The sequence below is a fragment of the Halyomorpha halys genome, unplaced genomic scaffold (assembly GCF_000696795.3).
Source record: "Halyomorpha halys isolate HHAL.00 unplaced genomic scaffold, Hhal_1.1 Scaffold4.1, whole genome shotgun sequence".
NCBI classification, from domain to species: Eukaryota; Metazoa; Arthropoda; class Insecta; order Hemiptera; family Pentatomidae; genus Halyomorpha; species Halyomorpha halys.
The window spans coordinates 2,904,732-2,928,876 of record NW_027116287.1 but is presented as its reverse complement, the minus strand read 5'-3'; the positions used below and the strand labels follow the sequence as shown (position 1 = coordinate 2,928,876).

The window sequence follows — 24,145 nt, the reverse complement described above, 5'->3', positions numbered from 1 at the left end:
AGGTATGCATTCTGTCTCATCATTTGATTTGTATTTTTTTTTCTTTCTTTTTTCATCTCTCTATTTGTACTTTCATTAATATTTCTTCTCTTATCTATCTGTTATTATTACCATTTTCATTTACTATTTATAACCTTTAATTTTTCTTATTATATCTTACGTTTTTACATTTTATACCCCTGTTATTTTACACTTATGTTTCTTCTTTTTTTTTTTCATTTTTGTAACTTAGTTTTCCTTATCTTTTTTAGCCCTGACGAAGCCCTGCAACGTGGGGCGAAACGTTGGCTCAATAAAATAGTATAATTCTACTATTTGAGTTTATAATGTTTGACCGCACCCGGACCATATTCCATTCATCTATACACACGGTCAATCAATAATTTTCCAATAATAATAATAATAGTTTTGCAAGACTCAATCTTAATAAATATATTTTTGGATAATTGCCTTCAGCGATTATCCTGGCATCTCGATTAACGACCGTATGCATAGCATATCCTTGAAAACCACTTTATCTGAAGTTTTGGTTTTTGTTGAAGATTTATCTCGATGCCAAATAGAGGAGTGACATTTCAGGGCCAGCAAAACAATCTGTGGTTATGACTGCATTGCGCAGACCTAAGAACTGTTCGAACACATTCTGCATTACTAGTCACTTCAGATATTTCAAAATGACACTGAATTCAATCTTCAATGAAGTAGTATATGAAGTATCTACCTTCACAACTCAAAGTATGTGCTTGAAACAGCCAAAGCACAGTGGAACGTAACTTAAAAAAAACGATCAAAAACTTGTCCTAATTACTTTTTTTTAATCACATTAACCCAATTTGTTTTACATTATATGCATCACCAACGCCGTAATTCCTAACATAAGCTCAAAACATTGTGGAAATTGGTGGCAAAATACACTGACATAACTTGTGTTTTTCTAAATTTCACATTAATAATTTTTACGAATTTATATTTTACTCCAGATGGGCTGGAGTAATAATAAAATAATGATAATGACTGGAGTAATAATAAAAATGTTAGAATATATCCAATAAAAAGTCTGACAAATTAACATAATGTAAAATATACATGTACAAAATATGATTTTAATAATTTTTCTATATCATTATTTTTTTTTTTTTAAAGATAGGCTTAATGTAGTTTTAATTTTTTTCACAATCTTTTTCATAATTATAGTAATATTCTGTGAAATATAAAATACAATAAAGTAGTTCTTTTTATTTAAAAAAACTTACTTACTGAAATTTTTTAATCTTTTATCATAACTGATATAAATAATATAAAATTAACCATTTTAATTTATATTATAAAATAAATATTCAACATCTAGTGTACTATTGTTGCTGGGATATCTTCTGGAGGTTGGGTGAGGATTCACTCTCGCTACGTCACCGTTCGTTTCCCGTGACGCGCATACGGCCGGTGCGTCGATTATTTCTGAAAGCTACGGGGCACTTTATGGAAGAGAGTGTACTGTCAGTAGCTTATCCGAAATGAATAACCTCCTGCGGGCTTAGGGCATGACATATCCATTAGTTGTTTGACAACCAAAAACTGGATTCCAACTCATATCTCGATAGACCCACATGGCTATATCCTCTCAGGGTGGCCTTCAGCAGCTAATGTGGTAAATCATTTTTAAAAATAATTATTCGTTTGAAATCTCTTTGTTCACCCAATGCATAATAAATACTAGTAGCAAATGTTTAATACGGATAATTAATTACCTAGATTAGATTAAAAATTGACAACGACTTTATTACAACTTATACAATTTACATACTCTATTACAACGTATTAAATAGCTTGCAAAGTATAAAAAGAAATTTAAAAAGTACACAATATATATATATATATATTTTTTTAAGTTATTGAATAGGTTTACTGTCTAGATGTACAATTATTTATTTTTTCAATCAATATAAGCTTCAATTAAACAAAGCCATATTCTTTACCATTTTAAAATCTCCCCCTCCCCTCGGAACTCGACACTGAAGCATTAATTAGAAGCTTATAAAAATCTAGTAAGGTGCGCGCATCTAACTTTCTCTTACTAACCTATTTACGTCTTCAATTTTGTGTAGGTCCGTGAGCTCAAATTGAAGGTACTAACATGGACCATGATTCACTATGAGTCGATCAATAACGATGTAATTAATTTTTTTTTCTCTCATTAGAGTCCTTTACTGCCTCGCCAAGGTTGAGGGTCAAATTTTTCATTTCGTCGGGCCACCACTCAATGAAAAAAGTCAATGCCCCAGGCCGGATTTGAACCGGTGTCTTCAACAAGACTCAGATCGACTGCGCCTAACTATCTAGGACTACCCGCATAATCATAATTAATTAAAAACATGAAAAATGTAGTTTGAACATTGGAAGAAAGGTTCGATAAAGGTCATAATGTAATAACATGGGTCATGGAACTTCTTGTCAGTCCTCAAGCTGTCACATTCTAAAATTTTAGTATAAATTCCTTCAAAGGTTCATACTATTATTAGGTACATAAAGACATTAAACCGAAATTAACAAACAATATTTTGGCTCTAAGATCCCTTGAGCAAAAATTAGCATCCATTAACAAAATTGGGCAAGGTATTTGCCAAAGAGAGTTATAAGCCCGCTTCCAAGCCTGTGGTTTATTCACCTCATTAATTATCTTAATTGTAATTAATTAGATAATTACTCTCGGGAACAAAAAGTTCTTCTTTTTTTTAATTCATGGTGTTCGAGTGAAATTTAAATACACTACCATATTACTGCACACGATGTATAATTACTTGGTTCAAATAACTCTTGTCTCACTTCTTTTTTTTAATTTTTATTGACAAAAACAAACGTTTTTCCAGGTTCTTTAACTGATGTATCCTAAACACGTTTATTCGGTCTTAATTATCTTCAAAACACCTTGTTTTTTTAAAAACAAATTGTTTATGTAAGCAAGTCGGAAGAAATACAGAGGGATATTTAAATAAAAAGAAAAAAATGCCAAATAGTAATTCGACGAATTATCTTTTAATGATTCCCAAATCATTTTTGCTAAATACATGGGAAATTCTATAAAAGAAAACAACGAAGTATAAATAACTATGTTAAATAATCTTACCAAACATATCTTGAACAATTTTAACAGCGAAATTTGAATTTGGTGCCACTTAAATTTCTAAAATCTTGGTAAGAACACTTCGTTGTAGGATTCAACTCACGTTTCTGGTTGTTATTTTTTTTCCGTCAGTGTAAATGGTGTAAGTTGATACAAAAATTGCTTCCGGTACACTCAAACGTTTTACGGACTTTGCATATTTAAAAATTTTTTTTATTGATATTTACTACAATTTGTTTTGTAACTGATTGCATAATTTTTTTATATATTTATTTATTGCTATTACAACTGTACATTATAATACATTTAGTAAATTCGGTCTCAGTTTAATTGGAGTGTTACAGACGTGTAAAGAAACTATCCATTGGTAGCACTATAATGATGTTTTACATAAACAGGTCTCATGGCCATCTTCTTTTCAGGCGCCTCGGAATATTGTCAGGAATGGAAAAGAAAGCAAGGTTTCATAATTTAAATCCTCAATTATCGTTATTGTCTCCAAGAATTGTCTTCTAAAAAATTTTGCACTTTTTCTGCATGCTATTGCAGTAAAGGAAAATCTGTACCACTATAACAACTGACTGGGGTAAAAGGTACAGTACTTTCTAAGGAAATTTTGTCACTAGACCAACGGTTGTGTAAGGAGGTAATTTGCCCATAACTACTCTCGACCGCCTGACTTTTCCCAAATTAAGGTCCACTTCATGAAGCTAGGTAGATCCCAGAGGGCTCTCGAACCCACAGGGTTTACTAAAAGCTAAGAAAAAACAATAAATAATTATGGTCACAACAGAATCCTAGACTGGGTCCTTCGAGCTAGAGTCTTATTACTGAGCCACGCCATCATGGCTGCTCTGATATAGATTTCTTATAATAGAGTCACTATCTAATGATTTTTAAAAAAATTGTATTTCGAGAATTATTGAACGTAGACAGCTCTATTAGGGCTTATATTTTAGTAACTTTACTCTACTTTAAATGATCTATCAAGTTTTTCAGTGATGCAGGTAATTTTAACGATATGGACCTCTGAACGAAAAATTATTTTTTTTTAACATTTTGAAAAAACCGCTATTTTTTATTCCTTCTACCTACACTTGGCTGTCTCATAAATTTTCACCAATCAAAATCAGGTAACTATACTATACTTTTCATTAAATTAATTACAAATTTCAATCAAATAGCTGACTTTTTTCGCTTCTTGGGTTCTTGAACTATAAACGGTTCTATCAGAGCTCAAAATTGGACAATATGTTCGACTTTATTTCTTTCAAATATCATCGCTTTAAATATATTGAATACTGAGTGAAAAAAAGAAACACATTTCTCTCGTTGATTTTATTTATTTATATATGTCGACAAAGCCCTTTAAATACTCACGGGTAGAAGAAGCCAGCTTACTTCAGCTGACATCATTGTATCTAAGTATTCCTTATTTTCAATGGAAAGTACGGAAAAAAAAAGATTGTACCTAGGGGACCAGGCCCTTCACGTTTCATTAATTCCACGGCGTAGCCATAGGCTATAGCAAGACAATACCACCGTAGCTGGACACATATCAACACCTGATAATGCCAAGAGATGAGACACAGTATAGTATATATTATAAATAATAATAAATTTCTTGTATTATATATGTGTGAAGTACTAATTTTCAATTGTAAAAAATATTATACCTGGGAGCAATATTAAATACATGTAATATCATACAAATTATATATAAAAAAGATTTACTTACATTAACGGCAATTCTACATAGCTCAAAAATTACCTGAAACATATGAATCCGACTGTTAGTTATAAACATCTTAAACAACCATATTATAATGAAATATCTATTTAATTACTTTGATTATAATAATTATACATAGGTCAAAATAAAATACATAGGTTAGGAAAATGGCCAATAGGTCAGCAAAATTAAGAAGCTAAATGTCTATTTATGGCCAATTTCACAATTATAATACGTCGGGAAAATAAAAAAAATAGTCCAACAAGTAAATAAATTTGTTAACCTGATTTTGCTCACTGACTTAATTTTTCCTCCTGGATGTGTTACAAAATTTAAATATATAAGGAGTTTTATAATATACAACTAAAATGAAGTTAAATCTGGCAAAATTAGGATAGCCTTCTTCATGTTACCACTTAGAGCGAATAGTATTGTCGATGTATGTCATACCACAATCTCTACAGAGAAAATCGTAATACCAAAAATAATAGAAGGTAATAATTTCCGACCAACTATGCTCGCTAATTCCCTTTTTTCGGAATCCCTTAATCTGAAAGAAAACATAAAAAAGAACAAATAATATAAATGTACAACTTTCCGATATAGCTCCTTGTACCGTAGAGAGAGCTACATTTTATGCAGTTTATGCAGTAGTGGATGGGCTGCACTGAATTTTCATCGGGAAGACCTAAAGTGCAGGGGCGCGCTTGAGAATTGTCTTTGTCCTATAACTTAAAATTAACTCTAACCTAACCTAAGTTAGAGTGTCTCTATTGCAAAAGTATTATGTTTGGTCTTGCAGCATGCATTATTGCCACCTTATTGTAGCTGAAGATCGTGTGATGTTGATGTTAATTTTCAGGGAGTCGAAGAAGTTTATGTGCTTCCGTTTTATAAACTCGGCGCACCAAAGAAGTCGTGAAGTTGTTCAGGTTTCATCTCCTTCAGTGCTAAACCCCAATTTTGCGAGGTCTGATATCACCTTTGAAACATTTATTTAAATTAAAAAGAGGAAACTTAAGTTTAAATTATTATTTAAATCGAGCATCATTGAAAAATTGGAAACCTACCATCTCCATCTTAGGGTAGCCTTCCTATCTCTCCCTGTTTTCCAATTTTAGTCATATTTTCAATGTTGCTCTATTTAACATCTTAACTCTCCTAGTACCGTTTTAAATAAATGTTTTAAAAATAATATATCAGGGTTTGACCGGGAAGGATTGCCGTACATAAATACATATAGAAACGGTCTCATAATTTCTTTCAATCTTACTCTAATTCTGTAAATCCGTTTGTAACCTTAATGAGAAATCGTCCCGAAACATCAATCCGTAGATATGTCAACAAGTGTAGCTATCATGATGTAAAAAGCAAAAATGATAGCCATTAAACCAGGCACTTATAGAACTTTTGCTCAGGCCAGTTATACTCTACGGAGCATCTATGATGACCAACATAGGGAGACTTCAATTAAACTTTGAATCCTGTTTTAAATCTAACAATTATTTTCTCATCATCCGTTCCTTTCTTACTAAAAGATTATTCTAAGTAAACCACAATGATTCCAATTCATCCCTCTATTTTCAATCCGCTGGTGTTCCTCAAGGTAGTATCCTCGGTCCCATCCTTTACACCGTTTATACAGCTGACATCCCAACAACTCCTAACACTATCCTTACCACGTATGCTGATGACACATGTGTCATGCTCACAGTTAGTAATAACCCTTTGATTGCATCCCAAACTCTCCAGTCCCATATCACAACCCTCGAAGAATAGTGTCGAAATTGAAGGATAAAAATAAATTCCAACAAATCACATTTACTCTTCGTCGTAAACCTGCGAACTGCCCAAAAGTATACTTTAATAATGTAGCTCTACCCCTGTAGAACAGATTCGTTACCTTGACAAACGACTAGCCGGAATCCTCACACAAGACTGAAAAGATTGCAGTTTCCTGGCACGCAGATTCCGACAATTACAGCACTTACTAGACAAACGGTCTAAACTTCCAACTCATTACAAAAGACTGATCTACATGACAATAATAATACTAATTCAGACAATAATAATAAATCTGGACATATGGAGTTGAGCTTTGGGGCTCCACTAAACGTTCGAATTCCTCTCGTATCCAATCCTTACAATCCAAAATCCTTCTTAAAATCCTCAATGCTCCTTATTTTGTTACTAATAAAACCATCCATAAAGACCTAAATGTTCCTTATGTAGCCGATCTAGCCCGAACCCGATATCATTTCTTCCATTATAAATTCCCTGACCACCCAAACCCACTAGTTTCTAACCTTGCTTCCTCTTCCATTCCTGGCAATCATATGAGGCGCCTGAAAAGAAGATGGCCTCGTGACCTTATATTGTAAAATGTTTTTAGAGTTCTACTACTGGGTAGTTCCTCTACATGCTGTATCATGTCATTATCATTATGTCATTATGATCAAATTAGCTTGTTATATTTTTTATACAGTTGTAAATATCAATAAATAAATAAAATCTAACAATTGACCTAACGTCACAGTAGTTATATTACTTTAGAGTTTGTAATAGATATACAATTTTTGATTTGCCCAATAATGTAATAAGTATGCAAAGTAAAGTTAAAAAATGTATCTATTTGTATGAAATTTTTATGACAACAAAATATGTAACTACTATGAGGGTAGTTCAACGACTAGATTTAAAGTAGGATTTAAAGTCTAATTGAAAAGTAATCTCCCCCTCCCCCTCTAAATTCTCTTAATAAACTTTGATCATAGATCCTTTTTTAGATCAAGATTTATTTGTTTGAGATTTTTCTATTAAACAATTAGAATTGCAATTAAATAAATTTTTAAGGAAAGATAATTCACAAAAAGTATTGTTAAATTACATATAGTCAATAAGACGGATGTATTATCTGCTATACGTTCAAGATTAAAGTAAGACCAAAAAAAGCAGTTTGTCTTCATTTCTGACATGAAGGCAGAATAAGAGGACAAAAATATTTGTGATGTAGTATAGGTCAGATAGTGGAACAAATTAATTTTTATTTGTTTTACAGCAGTTTTATTTTTAAAAAAATTACTTGATTAATGAAAGAGGGAGTTTAGACAAAATATTCAAATGTCTCCACCTTTTCCTGAAATATGCAAAATAAAAACAGCTTTAGAAAAAATATACGTTTTATTATGTCCATGGAAACCCGGTATCTGATAATTAGAAATATCAGACTATTATTAGAAGGTGTGTTGGTGAAACAGAGGGTTGCTGTTTGTAGGGATAGAACATTAGACTGGTTTTCAGGGCAGGAAACTGACTAATCAGAACGTGAAGACTTAATGAACGTGATCCATCTCCCACGGGAGGAAGGGGAATGAGGGGGAAGAGGGAGGAAGAGGGGAGAGGGGGAAGGAGGGGCGACTTTACAAATACAAGAGATTGGAGCTGTACAGCGGGGAGGTTAGGGCGGAGGTAGTCCTAATCTACATGTTAACGCTCTTATTAGACCAACCCACGTCTTCACTTCTCATTTCCACAGCCTATAAACCTCTGAGGGTGGTTTCTTACTACTTACCTAATAATACCTCAATCCAAAAAGCAATCTAGGAGGTTGGATCATGATATAATGATGTTGGAATGAAGGAAATAAAGTCATAAAGTATGGAAGTCTTCGTTCATCCGATAGGATAGTTCTGTCGGGTGTAAACTTTCCAAAAGTAAAAATTAAATTACAAAATGATGTTCCTAATTAGTGAACCCTTCACATTGGCTAGGTCTTAGTCCGGGGCTCGATCCGATTGAAAATTTGTGGGGAATAATGGCTTGAGTTTACGATCTACGGAATCCAGAAATCCAAAATATTGATAAGTTCCGCGCGACGAAATTTTTTTTTGTTTATTGATATTTACGACTGTATAAAAAATACAAGTAAATTTGATCATAATGACATAATGATATGATACAGCATGTAGAGAAACTACCCAGTAGTAGAACTCTACAGTTTACAATATAAGGTCAAGAGGCCATCTTCTTTTCAGGCGCCTCGGAGGATTGCCAGGAATGGAAGAGGAACCAAGGTTAGAAACTAGTGGGTTTGGGTGGTTAGGGAGTTTATTAGCGACGAAATTAAAAAAAAAATGAAATTCAAACAAAGCCATACAGTATAAAAACGAACAATCTCTCTCAAACAGTAGGAAGAAAACTGAGGTAGTATAAACCATTAATACACCTGATAATAGGAAAAGAAACATTGAGTTTATACTTATTCACAGTATAAACAAGATTTCTTTACATAATCTTATGTTCGTAAATTATTAAATAGATCAAAGGCCATTTAAAGGATCTTGTCAATCTAATAACATAAAAATTTACTTTTAAATTTTATAAATACTTCAATTTTAAACGTAAAATCTATATTTTTTTCACAGGACTAAATGTACATAGTCACTATACAGAGTTGACATTGAGGTGGTTCTTTCCTTGTTGAGAGACGGTCATGGAGACAGGTTGTTATATATCAATTAACAAGATCATAGGAGTTATGGTCCTAGCGATCGTGACGTTCTGTCATGTAAAGGTGGCAAGGTGACAATATTAGAACCTAATGCTTAAATAATTATTAGCAGAATCTATTCATTAACATAGGGGTACCCAGCGGGGGGGCAGTTCCCCTTGTCCCCATAGAAGTGAGAAAAAATTATTATTTGTATTAAAATTATTTTTTAAGCAAATTTTGTAATAACTTATAAAGCATTACTATAATTATATATATATTTGTCTTAAAATTTTGGTTTCATTCGCCTTTGCTGTACTGAAATGCCACACCTTGTCACACCGATCATTCCCCCTCATAGTTTTGACCTTAGGTACGCTCTTATATGCTACTATGAAGATAAAGTACTTATCCCATCTTTGATAGTAATAGTCCAATTTTCATGTTTATTTTGTTTTGTAGAAAAATTTATAATCTTTAATACCTGGCTACTTACAGGAGGTATATCCTTCGAAATATTTAAAAAACAATTTTTAATTTTAGGTTTTATGATTTTCTACAATTTTAAATCACTTGCTTCCAAAATTTTAAAACTCATTATTATTACATACCTAAAGCATGTGTAGAACCACTATAAACGATTTTATGGATCATGGAGGAGATAGACAAGAACGTTCATAACGGTGTGGTTTTGACTTCTTCCTAGATCAGTCAATTATTTTACGGCGGTTTTGAGAAATGAATCTTGACATTACCAATCAGAACCTGTACAAGACTTCGATGGAAGACTAGAAAAAATAATTGGTTTCTGTATTTTTTAAAACTGGTTCGCTTTAGATAATGTTCGTTTTGTTTTTTAGAGGATTCAATTATTAAACGACTAGCTATAATCTTGTAGGAAATGTATCTTCCTAATTATTTAAAATAATTCTCATCATTTAAAGTTTAATATAATGGAATAAAGAATATTACGTTAAAAGTTTTGTATTAAGTACTTAAAAATACACCATCTCAAGACTAATCTCCAATGTTGATCAAAAGACAGGAACTGTTATCGCAATAAAAGCTGGTCAAGGAAAATACGTTTGCACAATTCGGCTATCCTCAGGTACAATCTATTACAAACAGCTTTTGTTACACATATTTCAACATTCCAAACAAATAACAATATTATTTATAATTTATCTTACCTTAATAAAATTTTAGAACTAAATCATTTAAAAAACAACTTTATGGAGTCTATTCTGCCCAGGTCAGTCAATTGTCAATGCTTGTTTGTCAATGTTTGTCAATGCTTAGAACCAACTATTTTAGTAGTATATAGTAAAAATAGATTTGGGGATAAAATAGCTCCTTGAGGTACACCACAGGTAAGATTAAAGATTTCATATTTCTTATTTTTACTGACAAATATAGATGGCTCAGAAATAATTTCAAAAGTGAATATAAATGTTAAGCACATTCGAAATCGATAAGCCTCTAGCAAAACTATCATTTGCAAACGGAATCGAATGCATTCCAACAATCCTTCGTGATCTATGTAGTTTGCAGTTATGAATGACGTTTGTCATTACTTCTTTCTGGGGGTTCATCAAAGTGTTTCAGTTAACCTTTGAGCTTCACATTCTATTGTAACTTCAGGAATTAAATAATGTGTTCAAAGTCTTCTTATGTAGTAGAGAATAGTTCTTTCATTGACTTTATTTAGTTTCCACTATCTTTTCATAATTAACCATATGATTTTAATTTTATAATGTTACTACTTCTTTTATAATTTTATTTTATTTTATTTATTATAATATCATTTAATTTTTATTCCAGCATAGTAATATTACTCTAGTTCTATCTATATAAATGATGTATTCACGATTTACTTATAAGAAATATTCATAATAAACTCAGTATATATACCCACACACCGCGTTAGATAAAGTATATGCAGTGAATAACTAAAATTAATACTAGTGCTATCTCACACAGAATCACATTTTTTCTTCAGCTTTAATCAAATCAGAGTTGTTTTTTTTAATTTTACGTGATACTTTGTATTCTTAATTTATGCTCTAATTAAATATATATCCATCAAATGAGCTTCTACTTTGAACTGTATGAATGAAAATGTCAAAGGAATAGGACGACAAGTAGAGGCCTAACGATGACCACTCTTTCACGCCACTCAACACCCTCTCAACCTAATGAAACCACTACAAGGTTAATCCAATTCAACCCCTCTTAGCTTGTGAATGACAGTCAGCCTGATACTTGTGATAGTAATAAAACCAAAATGTAAACAAAAATTAATTAATTTTTATGCTATAATCTCTAGGGTTCCATCATTCCTCCCGCCCCTCCCCTCCCCCCATAGCCAAGAATCTCTTTAAAATTTACTGCCACTGCTCGGTAAGGTGGATTCATTCTCACACAAACAGTTTCATTCTTTTTGTTTATCATAACACGCGCAACAAAATATAAATCAACAGTATTACCTAGGATCGGTGTATTTTGATGGATTAATTTTTACAACTCTTGTATAAGGTTTCGGTACTTTCCTGATCCTTGTATTATTTCCACTGTTAAAGCCTGCGAAAAATGGAAATAAAAAATGCTTGTTATCGCCAATAATTATATTATACTATATTACCACACATAGAGGGAAAAAAGGCAGTTATTTCACCCCAATTGCTGATTACTTTTATGAAAACTATCTATAATTACTAGTCAAAATTAACTTAAATTTAATAAAAAATTAATTTAAAAAAAGGGGGGACTGTGATAGATAATTTTTATTTCTATAATAATGTGAAAATTGATTAATTAGGTAATTATACATAATCTAAGAAATTCTTACTAACAAAAATATATGATTCTCTAATGTTTTAATGTCTCATAGGGTAATTTTTCGGATTGCACTAGGCAGAATAGACTGCACGAAGTTGTTTTTTAAATGATTTAGTTCTAAAATTTTATTAAGGTAAGATAAATTATAAATAATATTGTTATTTGTTTGGAATGTTGAAATATGTGTAAAAAAAGCTGTTTGTCATAGATTATCTCAGAGGATAGCCGAATTGGCCGAAAGTCAGACTTATAAGTATAATAAAAATGTTTTGAGACTAAAATGGATAAAATTTTATTTATTTAAACAATATTAACAAAAAAAAGTAAAAAATAGTTAAAATAGTACAAGATGAACAGTTTTCTACCTCAGCTGATTTCTTATTTTCTTTTATTTAACTCAGTTATCCACCGATGTTTATTTATGATGCGTATAAAATTTTATTGTTATCCATTTTAGTTTGTACTAAATTATTTTATTTTATTTTTTACTTTCTTACTTTTAGTTAATATGAATACATGGTATGATTGTGTAATTAAATCTCTAATATATTCCCCTTCAGTGTGGTAGAATGAATTATTGTATTAAAAGTTTTTTTTTTTAATTTATACAACTAACTTTTCTTAAAGATGCTCCTTTAAACAACTAGGATTTTTAAAGTGCTCTAGTACCTTTCCTCACTGCATTGAGAACATTAGCAAAACAAGAGGGAACGAATTACAATCTTTCCAGTCAATCGAGGTGTAAACTAAATCTACACAAAAAAAAAATTCTTCTGATTTAATTGCTTACAAAAAAGTCATACTATTACGTTATATCTCAGTAATTGAGAATACCCTCGATTCATAATAATGATAGCATAATAGGTGTATACACCTTATAAAACATATATCCCAAAGTTGAAGAAACAAACAAACTCTTGGTGCGGTTAGACCCTGTATAAAATGACCATAAATATTTTTAAGAGGTACAGTTGTGTCTGAATTTTTTTGGGAGCTAGGAGTTTATGTTGCAGTTCATAACATCCTCTGGCACCAATCCAGGATCTGCTTATTCTCACTATTCTTAAAATCGTCTCTATTCTTCCAGGTCTATACGAAGCATGGAACGGAGACACTTACAGGATATATCATAAAAAATTTTCTTTATTTTTGTTATTAGTTACAGTTAAATTACTACTAAAGCACTAAAATAAGTTGTTATTATAAACTAGACATCGAAATGCATATAAAAAAAAATAGGAAAAAAATTATGAAAATGAAAATCTTTGCCGTTTGTACAAGGAGGTGATTTGTTCATGATTACGTTTAAAAGCAAAATTTACTTCCAATTAAGGTTACCCACGTTATGAAGTGGGCGCTGGAGGGCTCTCAGAATCTAAAAAAGGGTTGAGACTCATCTTACTTTCTGTAAAAAAACAAAAAAAAACATACTTTTTTGGTAGACACTTATCGAAAAATCCTTAATAAAAATGCAACCAAACGAATTTCTTATGATGACAACAGTTTAATTAGTTCAATATATCTAGCATCACCTAAGCTTAACAAGAAACACTCCCCTTTGTTTGATAAAGACCCCCCATACACATTTTGTAGACTCTATAACCATCTTGGTTCTTACAGGTAAAACAGTTAACACACTCACAATGGCACATCATTTTCTGGTAGAGATAAAATATTTGTCATTAACGAGTAGTTCTCCACCACACTCAGGCAGAGAGTCGAAGGCAGAATGAGGGAGAGAAGAGAGCATAAGAGAAGAACCAGTCTTCAAGTAAACTTTAATTGTATTTATGTAACTCCATGCAAATCAATAATCAACCACATTGTAAATCCCGTAGGCTAAACCACATGTAATCAACTGTGCTATGAATCTGTCAAGAATAGATGTTTTATTTTCACTTTTTTACCATCCATAATTTATTTCATATCCATTCCAAATATTGTCCACTCTATCAATTGTAATCGATTCGGGTAATATCCTCCAGCTTTTTAACCAGGGGAATACTTGAATTATACAAACACTATATTGACCAATTACTTTTGTATTTCAAATACTGGACCTAACAGTTCTAAAACGATGAATACCATCCCCTATTATGCTATAATTATCCCAATATTGTAATACAAATAAGGTTTGTGGATTTATTTTACAGTTTAAGTAATAATTACATTTAAAGTTAGAAATTGAAGTTGATAAGATACAAAACGTGGAAATAGAAGCATAAATTTCTTGATTTTATCTCCTTTTTTTGTTCCTTAGACAGGACTAAATGATAAAAGGAGAAGGGAGTTTCCCATAAGCGGGTGAAGTTACACAGAATAGGAGATAAAGTACACCGATTAGTTTGAATTAATGTTTAAACTTTGAAGATGATTCCACTTTTTCTCCTGCTACCCCCTAGAAATATATAGGACAGAGTATTGGATTTTAGAGCCTTTTACCCTGACTAAAATTGTTCCTTTATCCTCCCACCGACAGCATTTAGTATAGCTTCTACAGGCCTTAAACATTTATATTCATTTAGAACATGAGACGTAAAGATGCAAAAGGTGGTACCGGAATACAAAATTGAATTTTTTTTTTTCAGAAAACGCAAAAAAAGCATATTTAGATTGCTTTTTATTAATTGGTTATTATTGGATTAATTCTTTTTTTATTAACTTTATAATTAAACATAATATAATAAAAATATATAAAGAATGAAATAATAGAAACAAAACACAAAATAAACAAGATTTATGTATTTTTACAAAAATCTATGTAGCGATTAATTTTAATGTGAAAGGAGATGGTCAGGGTAACAATCAAATAAAAATATCATTCAACTAGTTATGAATAACCCACATTTTAACCAACCCTGCAGGTTTCTTCCACAACAGTATATTTCTTTCAGTTCATTTCATTTTCCTTATGTTTTGTCACTATATTTTTTTTTTTTTTAAAGTGTAATATTTACTACAGCCTCAATATTAGGAGAAGATAGATGGGGGGGGGTGAGGTCAAAATAAAAGACAATTAAGTTGAAGTAGCTTATTCTACATATATATATTAATGTATATTTGATTGCGTTCCATTCAAGAAGAAATAATTTTGACATAATAAAATAATTATTCGTTTACAATGACTTTTATTCCGTTAGATTGCATTGGCACAGACTACTACATTAATTTAAATTTTAATTAACTGTTATTTATTAATTAAAAATTAAATAAGTTACTTCAACTTATTTGTGATTTATTTGGACCGCACTTACCAACCATCCTCTCCACGTATAAGTCATCCAAGGTCAACTATCTCTCGTGATTATTAATGTATCTATCTATTATCAAATACCATGTCAATTAAGATATCGTCTAGGTTAATTAATCTTTTTAGAAATTTGTATTCTTTTTTATAAGTCCATTTCGCATTACTACGTTATTTAATATATTTGTTTCGTATTTAATTTTAACTTCCTCACAATGGTTGAGTTATTTTTTGTTTCATTATATGGATTTATTTTTACATTGCTTAGATCAAATATACATTCCCTTTTTCCCCAAACAAAAGTACCCACTTTATGAGTTTGGGTGGATCCCTTCCTTAACCCATAGGGTTTACTCATGGGTACAGACACAGAATAAACAATTATCTGCCACAGCCGGATTCGAACACTAAGAATAAGAGGTACAGCGCCTTACAATACCTAAAAAAAACAAAAAAAAAACTTGATAATAATGACTATCAGAATTTTTTTTCTCGTTTTCTGTACCGTTACAACCGTACCGTTACTTTGTAATGAAGTACTGTTACTAGACCAAGGGTCATGCAAGGAGGTGATTTAGTTAGATTTTTACTCAATTAAGGGTCACCACTTTATGAAGCTGGATGGACCCTGGATTGCGCCCGAACCCATAGGGCTGACACGCAGCTATAATGATACAGAAAATAATCTGCAACAGCCAAATTCGAACACGAGTTCTTGGAATTAACAGTGTTAACAGTGCCTTAACAATTAGCTACTCTACTTTTAAAGCCTTTCAAAACTCAAAATATTTTCATAAATGTATCTTTTGATTGGGTACAAAAACATTTCTGAATTATTATAGTAATAGAGTTCCATTTAAGTAGAAATAATTTTTACATAATAAAATAATTATTCATTTAAATTGACATCTATCCCGTTAAATTGCATTGACATAGAATAGAAATTCCACCACATTACCCTGGTCAGAAAAGGTACCGTGCATAAAAACCGCCAAAGGGAGTAAAAAAAAAAGTGTCCCCTCCATTAACGTTAGAAAGTCAGTCAGTTGTTTATTTTAAGAAGTAAATCTGTATATAACTTTTGAACTCTTTATGGACTCTTAGATAATTCGGAATCAGTTACTAGCTAACCTGATGACTCAAACAATTCAATATTTTTTAAAATTCCATAACTCGAAGTAAATTCTCGATGCCATCAACTTTAAATATAGATTTCTTTTAAGTATTTATTATTAAAATATATTAATAAAGAAAAAACATGATTCATTGAAGATGAAAAGTGAATGACGACTCCTGTTTTAGGCTTTAATAATAGCTAAGAGGGGTGCTTGATATGAAAGCCCAAGTTCTCTCTCGGCAGACTCCCACTGCCTATTGTCAATCCTTCTGTGAACTTGCCTGGAAGTTTCGGCCTGTCTTCTTTTCATCTCTCGACTCTCTCTCATTTAATCCATTTAAATATTTAATAATGCATAACCTTTCCGGAATTTCTGGCATTGCCTATTCTGGAAATGGAAGAGCCTTGATAGTCTTAAATGCCTTTAATGTCATAAAAACATTAAGTACCTATTACCCATGGGTTTAAGAGGCTCTATCATATCTTTATTAAAACGCTAGTCGTTTGATCTTTCTTTTTCTTATGCATGATATATACACATTTAGCTGACTAATAAGTACCACTAAGTAGTAAATAAACCATTTTACTATTCGTAAAAAAAAAATGGTCCGGATATGGCCAAAAGAGCCCAAAAGGCAATTAATCTTTTTATTGTGAGCCAACTTACAACGTTAAAACCTTACATTTGAGCCTGGATGTATGGTAATAATGCATGGCAATAATGTAGGGGAATAATGCATAGGATAATGCATGGAAATAATGTATGGGAATAATGCAACAAAGTAAAAGAAATAAAAATAACCTAAGATGTAGCTAAATATGATTTAAAATTTGTTTAAATTTAAATAAAAATAAGCAAAATATAACCACACGACTGTGTGTAGTATGGTTTATGTATGTGTCCTAATTGGTTCGTTATTTTGCTTTTTTTCTTGATCTTAGTTCCTTATATTCCTTTATTTTTTATTATTTCCTTCTTTATTAATTGTCTTATACTTTTTTATAATTCTTGTTTATTTATTCTTTCTACTGTACATCTTATTTTAATTTAATTTAATTTACTAATTATAGAAAATAATTAATAGTAAAATTGTTACATGATTTTAAGATACATTGTATGTAATTAAACACCATCATTTACAAATTAATTTATTATATTTTTATGATCTTTTTTATTTAAATTAAAATTATTGAATATTAAATCATAAATTTTCTATCGGTATAATTTAGAAATTGACACGGTACATCAACTATATAGTATACATATTATCACGATAGCGATTCTCACACGAGTCTTATTATAAAAAAAGTAATAAATTAAAATAAGTAATAAAATACTAAGTACTGGAGTAAATAAGTTAAATTTAATATTGAATAATAATAAACATTTTGGCCTGTTTACTCTTGTTTGACCCCAAAGACTTATAAAAATTATTTTAATTAATAAGGAGGGTTCGAATCCGGCTGGGCAGAGAAATGTTTCTGTTGCACTGTAGCTGTGAGTCAATCCTGTGGGTTCTGAAGCCCTCCTAAATTGGGTACACATCATTGGGTAAAAATTTGGCGGTCGACCGTGATTCTGACCAAACCTGCCTGCACAACCGTTGGTCTAGTAACAGTACTTCCTTACAAACTACTGAACCCATGACCCTTCATGGGTTGTAGTGGTACTGATTTAATTTAATGAAAATTATAAAAAAACATATTTTATTATAAATACATAATTTTTTTTTTACATTCTTATTGAGAAAATTTTTTAAATCCTCTATTTTTAATTAATTCGTATAACACAACATGTATATTAATTTTTCATTTACAAACATATTTTCACCATTCAAGATCATAATTTGGTTTATAATGAGACTTACATTGTTTTTAGAGCATTGGATTTCTCATTAAACTACTTTTTTTGTATGTTGTTAAATCATTTGTTCAACTTAATTTTTTTTTTTTTTTTAATTTTAATAGTAATAAATAGAATCATATGTTCAGCTACAATGCATAAAATGATGTTTTGGTAAGTATTATTATAAAATTTTAAATTAAAAACAGTGTAGTTGAAAGATTTTTTAAAAAATCTTTTAAAGTACGGGTAATAAAAAATGGCGGCGGTTTCAAAACCTTAAAAGAAATATTTTTTCATTCCGGGCTCTATATCTTTAAAACTACCAAGAACATTAGAATAAATAATAAAACATCATGGAAATCAGAATAAATTTGCTAACATTTTACCCCTAATAAAGCTATTTACGCTCAATAATTTTCGAGGAATAGCTTTTAAAAATCACCATTTCATAAAAAATGTACTGAAAAAATCACCTACAATCTCAAAAACTATCCGACGTACAAATGTACATTAGCACTCAAATTAAAGCTAGTTTAACGTACTATAAAGTAGTTCATAAAGTCATTTTAGGAGCAGTAGTGTTTATGATATTTGACTTTCTATAAAGAATATGATTACACTTTACATTTTATTAAAAATTTTGCTTTTTAAAAAGCAATATCTCGGAAACTATACTTTAAATAATGCTTTATTACGTTCTTAAGTTTTTCTGGCAGTTTTAGAAATATAGAGCTGTGAAAGAAAAATTATTTTTTTTAACGTTTTAAAACAGCCGCCATTTGTAATCCCCTACCTACACTTGCCAGACTCATCAATTCTGACTTGTAATAATACATAGTTTTCATTAAAGAAATAAAAAATTTGGGTGAAATAACTGCCCTTTTTCTCCTCTAAGGCTTTTGAACTATATTTATTTTCAAAATTAATCCAGTGTAAGTATATCTTCTATAGACACTGTCCTGGTTTTTCCTTAATCATTTTGGTAATTATTATACGTTAATTAGACTATTGTTAATGCTAAAGGAATACTAGGCCAACAAATTTAAAAGAATATTATAAATAAGTAATATCACCTCTACTAATATCCTCGTAAAGTTTAATATTCTTTTGAATGTATTCTAGTTCAACAAATTAAGATTAATTGTTCTTTTTGAATGACTCCCTCCTCGCCAAGTTTGTTATTTTCCCGAAGGACGGGGGGAGAATTGAAAACAGCCACTGTTTCGTAAACGACTCGTTCGTGAATTTATAATACAGCGAGGTATTGTTGCCTTCGCCAGGGCTCCTGCATTGATAATGACTTGGCCACTCTTCAATCGGAAAATGTTAACTGTAGCTATTATTATTATTCGCTCTAATTCAGGGACTTTTGCCCCCCCCCCGGATTTGATGTTTGTACAGAGGATAAAGATACAGGAAATTAATTGAAATAGTAAACCTACTCTTGTTCCAGTGCCCATATTATTTAATAAAGTAATTAATGAAAAGAATGATAAATAAAAAAAAAAAACTTAAAAAGTACTTACTCAAATTTTACAAACCCTATGATGCGCCCCTAATAGATATACGGTACAGCCCAAAATATTCTACAAAAACGATTTAATTAATAGTTCATTTTATTACAAATACTTGAACAAAACTAATAAATTATAAGGACTCTAAAGGAATTGTTAATAAACTATAAAAAATCCTAACAAAATAATTATAAACATAAAACTCCTCCACTGGCTCATTACCAGTGATGTGGCGAGAGGGATCTTATGATCTCACACGTGGGGGATAGAGTGGGCTCAGGGTTGAGGTCCTCATGTTGATTGTGTATATTATTTTATAGGAGTATAAATGTGACTAGAGATTATTTTATTTTTATTATTGTTTTATTTTATTTATTTTTTCATTTTCTTTATTCTTCTGTTTGTATATATTTTGAGAGACATTTTATATATTTCTATGTACTATTTTTTTTCATTCTTATTTTATTTTATTTTAGTATGAATGTGATCATTCATCACTATTATCCATTGCAGTGTGGCATATTGTAATATCTTTCAATAAATAAAGTTTTTTTTTAAATAAAAAAACAAAACAACAAAACTATAGTACAAGAGCCCGATGAAAACAAAGCCAGTTATTTCATTCCAATTTTGGATCAATTTGATGAAAACTATGTATAATTACCAGTCAAAATTGATGAATCTGGCATGAAGTATAATTATATGGTAGTATGGTTATTTAAGCAAACATCATGAAAACTACTTTTCCTACGAATATTAACGTCATAAGCAACTTTAAAGTACATCTAACTATCTTTAATTTATATGTGCCATAACTTCTGAGATATAGATTTTCACGAATAAATTCACTTACTATTGATTTGTTAATACATTTTATATGAAATGTTGCTTTTAAAAACGTTATATCGGGAACTTTTGGACGTAAACAGCTCTGTTAGTGCTCATATTTTAGCGTACTCTACTTTAAATGATGATTAATTAGGTTTTATAGTTTGTAGGTAGTTTAAAAGATATGGAACTCCGATTTAAAAAAAAAAAGTTAATGTTTTGAAACAGCAACCATTTTTTATTACACCTTACTATACTTACCACACTCATCAATTTTGACTACTAATTATAGAGATCAGTAATTGGGGTGAAATAACTAAATTTTTCTCCTCATGGACTCTTCACTACTAGGTTTACGGCCGTTTCTAATATATTTCTATTTTAAAAAATCTATTTATTCAAATCAAGTCTGGAGTGGACAATATTAGATTTCACGTTTTTTTTTTTCTTCTGAGCCCCATGGGTGTGTGGGAATGAAGTCATTATTAAATTCTGGTAATGCATTTTAAGAGGGGGCTGCGGAAATTTGATTATTAGGGATCGGGTAATTTATATTTTGTGTCTGTCTGTTAGTGAGGGTTTTTTAATTTAAGGTAATGTATTTAAGGTTTCACGCTTAAATAAATCAATAATAAGTAATAAGTTTTATTTTATTATCACGGGAATTAATTAATATTAACGGTACAGGGTACTGCCAGCATCGCTTCGGCCTAATGCATACTGATCTTCGGATATCTTTGGAACAATCTTAATTGATCATCATAAATTTGTTCAATATCTTATTATATCTCCTGAATTTACCCACAATTGCTAAAAAAAGGGATTGGTAAAAAAAAATACGTCCACAAATTTATAATCCCCTTGTTACTAGGAATAAACAGAAAGTGTCTAAAATATTGTAATTATTTGCACACTCTCTTTAAAAAAGGTCCCATTACTGAAGCAATCATAGTAAACGCCATCTCTTGTTTTCTTGTTGATAGGCATAAACGATTTTGCAGAAGATGGAAATAAAAGATAACACTCAGGTCATACAATCCGCTTTAGTTAATTCGCATCGAGGTAAGAAATTCGAAGAATTTTAGCCAAGACTTTTCTTTCACTGTCACAATTATTGTTGGATGAATGATTTTACAAACAAAGCAAGCAATAGGGATTGTTAATGAAATCGTTTAGCCCGCCAATCTAACGGGTTACGTAGCGATGGTTATACTACGTACAAATTTCAAAAATTATTGAGATTAGGAAACAAAATTATGAATATAATTTCTTTGGATTAAATGATTTATCTACAATACAAAATTTTTGAAATGAATGCTATTTTTTTTTTTGGAGGGGGGAACTTTCATTTCGAATTTGAACTTTGTTAAATTGGGTCCCGTAAACCAAGGAACAAGATAAAATATAAACAAATCAAATGAAAAGAAAAATAACTTATGTTCTTTGATATAAGCATGAATGGTTGAAATCCTGTGCCAAGATAAAAAAAAAATTGCTGACATTCCATAACAAGACTGTGAGAATTACAGTGGATTCCCTCTTGTTTTCATTTCATTGTCAATTGCATGTGGAATCAATCTACAAAATTTCACTCCAATCCACCAACAGTTATAAGTGCAGTGGCATAGATTTTAGGCAATCCGACCTTATCTCGAAAACTGAAGCCCAGGATGATTTACGATATCTTGTTATAAACTTTTTATTTATTTGTATTAATATTATTATTTTACTTTTTTTTTCTTCTCTCTATCTTTTTCAGTCGTTGTTTTTATTACTTCTATAAATATCATTTACTGATATGTATAATCTTTATTTATAATAGTCCATGCTTAAAGCATTGCAAATAGTTAGAGGAGTCTTTTGCACGAGGCTATACCTCCACCATTATCAAATTAAAAAAAAAAACTGAAGAAGAGGTCACAAATATACAACTAATTATTCTAACATAATATCTATTTATAAATAATGCATTATGAAGGTTATGCATTATAAATAATGCACAACCTTCATAATCTTTTACACATATAACACCGTGGCAGAATTTTATTTTCTATAAGAATTTGAGACAAATATACCTTATTACTTAGAAAATTCTAAAGTTAAAAACCCTGGAGAAGTGCTGGAGAAAGTTAGGAGACGAATTTGTACTCCAAAGAAACTTCAGGTGACTCACTCAAGTTTCACCCCCTAAAATTCAATAATTACGGGTTTTAATCGAGTCCTCAACATCTTGTACATGGATACAAAACCCGAAATCGCGTGACCTCAACCCATTTGAAGATAATTGAATTAATGATATCTTGGCAAACGAAATGGGTGTATGAAGTTGTTGATTTGGATAACTCAGGTATCATTAAAAGTGTAATAAAAACTGATACGGGGTACAAGTCCGATGAGAAGACCGACACCTTAACAAAAGGGTTGTATTAATTATGGCATTGTAGATTTGAATTTTAATGGGTTAGAGTTTGTTGGTAAAGTTTCTGTTGTCTAAAGGTGCGATAATTGCATTTTTTTTTTACATATAGTAGTAACAATGACCGTAAAAATCTTACCCTTAATATCAAACTTATTCTAGCAAAATATCCCACAAATGTTTTTCTTATTTATTATTATGTTTTTAAAACAAGAACAAAGCTGTAACAAATGTAACTGCGTCGTTTAAGTTTACATTAGTTTTATATTTTTATAATATATATCGGTACAAAACCAATTATATGTTTTCTATTTTTCTTCAGAAAAACATGTATTTTCTTCATGGTCAACTGACTAAAAACTTCTTGGTAATTTTGAAGAACAATAAGTAAAAAAATGTACTCTTCCTTTTTACTGTTATTATTTTTTTTAAATTTTTAATCGACATTTCAAGGTTCTTTCCTGATCTTCAGGTTTGCAATACCTTTTCACTAGTTTTCTTGTAGAACAAAATCCATATTATTACATGTTGCGATTTTTATAGTTAGTCGTAATTTTACTATGAAATTTACTCTGTTTAAACTGATTACAACATCACTTAACGATGGACTGTACTCTTATATGCAGCAAGTAGTTCAGTTTTCTTATTATTATTATTCAAATGGCCAAGTCTGGAAACGACAAAATAAATTCAGCGGTACTTCTGAGATCCTCAGGGTATCCGTACAACTTGGTCAGCAAGGTTCAGGCCATATCTGGTTCCTTTTTTCCTCCATTAGGACACATGTTTGGAGAATGTGTTCGGTTGTCTGTCCTCCCCTTCCACATTCACACAGAGGGCTAGGACCTATTTTGATTTTTTTATGGCGTTGAGCCGGTTATGTCCAATTCTTAAGCGAAATATCAAAACTTGTTGTTGTTGTTGTTGTTGTTGATTTTTGCTTAAAGGCGTAAAACCCTCTGGTCATCAACGCCTATGGGATGATAAAAGTAAAAAAAAA

The 24,145-nt window shown here is 30.7% G+C and overlaps 1 protein-coding gene across 4 annotated transcripts in view; it reads right to left on the bottom strand.

Moving 5' to 3' along the window:
* LOC106687086 (tachykinin-like peptides receptor 99D) overlaps positions 1-24,145 on the bottom strand; it is a 655,917-nt gene that overhangs the window by 430,548 nt on the left and 201,224 nt on the right. For 2 of the 4 annotated variants that reach the window (XM_067053115.1, XM_067053118.1), the window contains exon 2: positions 4,857-4,889. The exons of the other annotated variants lie outside the window; for them this stretch is intronic. The gene's annotated coding sequence lies outside the window, so the exon portion shown is untranslated. The remainder of the gene's footprint in view (positions 1-4,856; positions 4,890-24,145) is intronic. 4 annotated transcript variants of the gene reach the window in all.